The sequence below is a fragment of the Triticum dicoccoides genome, unplaced genomic scaffold (genome assembly GCF_002162155.2).
Source record: "Triticum dicoccoides isolate Atlit2015 ecotype Zavitan unplaced genomic scaffold, WEW_v2.0 scaffold208552, whole genome shotgun sequence".
Taxonomy (NCBI): domain Eukaryota; kingdom Viridiplantae; phylum Streptophyta; class Magnoliopsida; order Poales; family Poaceae; genus Triticum; species Triticum dicoccoides.
In genome coordinates, this window is record NW_021237219.1 from 1 (window position 1) to 3,210 (window position 3,210).

At 41.2% G+C, this 3,210-nt stretch overlaps 1 long non-coding RNA gene across 1 annotated transcript; it reads left to right on the top strand.

Moving 5' to 3' along the window:
* The first annotated feature begins 12 nt into the window (after positions 1–12).
* On the top strand, positions 13–2,539 carry LOC119345132. Its single transcript, XR_005166929.1, has 3 exons — positions 13–322; positions 406–1,232; positions 1,964–2,539. It is a non-coding gene; the product is annotated as an uncharacterized LOC119345132 (long non-coding RNA).
* The last annotated feature ends 671 nt before the right edge of the window (positions 2,540–3,210 follow it).

Sequence of the window (3,210 nt, forward strand, 5' to 3'; positions counted from 1 at the left end):
TTTTGTGGGCAAGATTACATTATTCATCGGCATAACAACACTTCATATGCTCTTCAAGCAAACTGATTTTTGGTGTTCTGAATAGATTCACAGAAATTCTCTTATTTACTGCGCATGTAACGTCAAATGGTGCATGCTTTTATTCTCTCATTTACTGGGCATGTAAGCCACTAGCTTTGGTACAACTCTGTTAGGTTCAGACTGTGTTCGAAATCAATGTATTTTTGCAGTTTTTGAAGAATACCGTGGTTTCTGAAAATAAATATCAGTTTTAAATACTATAATGTTTTTAGCACCATTAAAGACTACAGTTTGAAAAACCGTAGTACTCCCTTTGTAAACTAATATAAGAGTGTTTAGATCACTACTTTAGTATTCTAAATGCTCTTATATTAGTTTACGGAGGGAGTATCTCTAAAACTAATGTCTTTATGTAGTATCTGAAAAAGAGGTCTCTGCCTCTTTCTTAAAAGCTGAGAAACGCTCGCTCCTTGGTCTCTCTGTGTCCATCTTCTGGCTGTCGTCGCATGTAAGTCCTATCTATACTAGCTATCTGATCGACCTATCAAACCAGAGGCGCACATACAAGTTTCGTCTTCCTGCGGGAGCCTTTGACCTCGGTGTCCTGCTTGTCCTAGCAACACAGCATTGCCAGCCGCCTAGTGCCATCAAATAATCTGAACGCACGAGTAGTCCGTCTCTGATCAGTTATAAGTGATGATTCTACTACATACCCTAGCATCATAGTTTGTCTTCGGTCATTACTGTAGGTTCTATCAATTAGATTAGATGATACTTCATTAGATGGTTTCAAGAGACAAAATGCTCAATCATACTTGATTGATTCAGGAATTAATGCCCTTCTGGGCACAGTCAGCATGCAGTTATGACTTATTCATATTCCTCAATGCGGAGGGAATGACCAAACCAACAGTTCCTATGGGAATAAATGTTTCAGTGAGAGCAGCTATGTTTTTTGTTATATTTACTATTCACAGAAGCTGGATTCCTATAAAAAAGTTATAGAAGGTGCATACTGTTTGTCTACTGCCCAATTGTGACCCTCTTTCCATTTGTGACCAAGGATTTTCCTTGCAAGATGGCTCGTCGAAGAGAATGCCTTCATATCCTGCCAGTTCAGCTTCTTGTGTGCATGGCGAATCTCAGCTCCAACTGGTAAAAATACCAATCAACCCTATCCACTGCTGGAGCACCTCTTCCGGATAGCAAATGTAAACTCATTTTGTAGCTACTATTTCATGTATTAGATATTGATATTTGTTTCCATAATTACATAAAGTTGCATTTTGGAATTTAATAGGAAATACTACACATTTACATATGGACTTGAATACATTTTTGCCGAACTGAGTATGATTCATTATTATAGTCACTATGTTATTTCTATGGTAGTATGGGCCAAATGCCAATTTTCAAGTGCTTGTGCTACTGTGATGCTTTTATTTCAACTCAAAAGCACCCTGACATGCATTGGCCACTTGAAAGGGATGGATTATTTGCACCAGAATCAGAGTGGTGGTTCAGAATTTATCCCACAGAATTCATTCACTTCTGTACATGGCCACAGTGCAGCTAATGTGTTGGATATGTATGTGCGTTCCTGCATTTTTTCTTGAAAGATCATGGTTACAATAATGTTTACTGTAGAAATGATGTACGGACCGAGTGAGTTCAGGATTTACCTCACATAAAAACTCACCTCTGTACATGGCTGTAGTGCAGCCTATGTTTTGGATATGTACATATGATCCTACGTATTCTGCGAAATATCTTAGTTAGCATATTCTTGATTGTCAAGACATTACTCGACTGCCCAATGAACTTAATTGTAAGCCATGATCTTCGCTGGCCTGGTTTGATTATATTGAATTCAATTTGGATGTTGCACTGCTGCTGCTCACAATTTGCTTTCTTTCCTGATCCGGCCGGTTTCATCGCGCAGGTCCTTGTCAAGGCCTCGAGCTGGCCGCAACCAAGCATGGGCTGCCTCTAGCTCGTCCTCCACCGCGCTTGTGCTCTTATTTGTGTGGCGGGCAGCGACCGTGACGAAGGTGCTTGTGGTGGACGACCAAGCCTGCTCGCTTCATTGGCGCTGCGTGTGGCTAACCATAGCCGCCACCAGGGACGCCGGTGCTTGTGGTTGACGACGAAGCACCTTGTTGTGCGACCCACCAGCACTGCGCGTGGCTAACCATAGCCGCCACCAGGGACGCCGGCGACGTCCTTGGCGAGGTGACGCCTCCGCTGCCAGTTTGGCTGGTGGCTGAGGTCTTGTCTCCACCTCAAAATTACTGGGGGCGGCGTGGTTCAGCCTTGGCTACAACCATCGAAGGTGTTTCTCTTCTGTTGCTTGTAAATTTAGGCACAAGTAGTTTACTATGGTCTCAGATGTGCTGATGCATAACTATTGAAGACTTGGCATCTTATAGATATAGAAATTTCTCGTCTTGTGATGGTAATCAACTGGGATTGTTAACAGAATAATATATCAGCCAACAACAAAGCTGGGACCTATCCATTTCTGGTGCTTGTAGCTTTATTTCTTGCTGGTAATTTTTCTGTTACACTGTTTCCATGCTTGCTCATTGAGATTTTAAATAGATGGAGTAGACTAGTTACAATGTAACTATGTAATCCTCTTCCAGGCACATGTGAAACTAGCAACCTTCCAAGAGACATACATAAAAAAAAGTACTTTTACTTACATGTGAGACCTAACACAAATAAACAAGCACCATGAATATAGGTTGTTACAGGTTTTGACTACCGATGTGTTTGACACATTTGGGTCTAACTCCTGAATTAGTTGGACTTTGCTTGGTTGAGTGGTAGGTTAAACTTGTTAAACCAAGTGCAGCACAGGATCCACACCATCTTGCCCTCTACAAAAACCATAGCATATGCTTGTTCTCTACAAAAACCACACTTACTATAGTAGTTGAGACACTCGTTTTGTTTTCTTTTCTCAGTAAGGATTGTTCTATTTTCTTTGATCTCCAAGGATCAGTATGACATGCTTTTGCTAATGAATAGCATCAGCTCATTTTTGTGTGTGCTAGCCATCAAGCCATGGCGACTTTTAGCATTTTACGTTAGGGGTTGATGGCTTATGAGTTTGTCAATTGTCAGTTGTCGGCCATTAAATTCTACAACGCGATGCTCTTTAAGGAAAAAGGATATGCTTTCTTG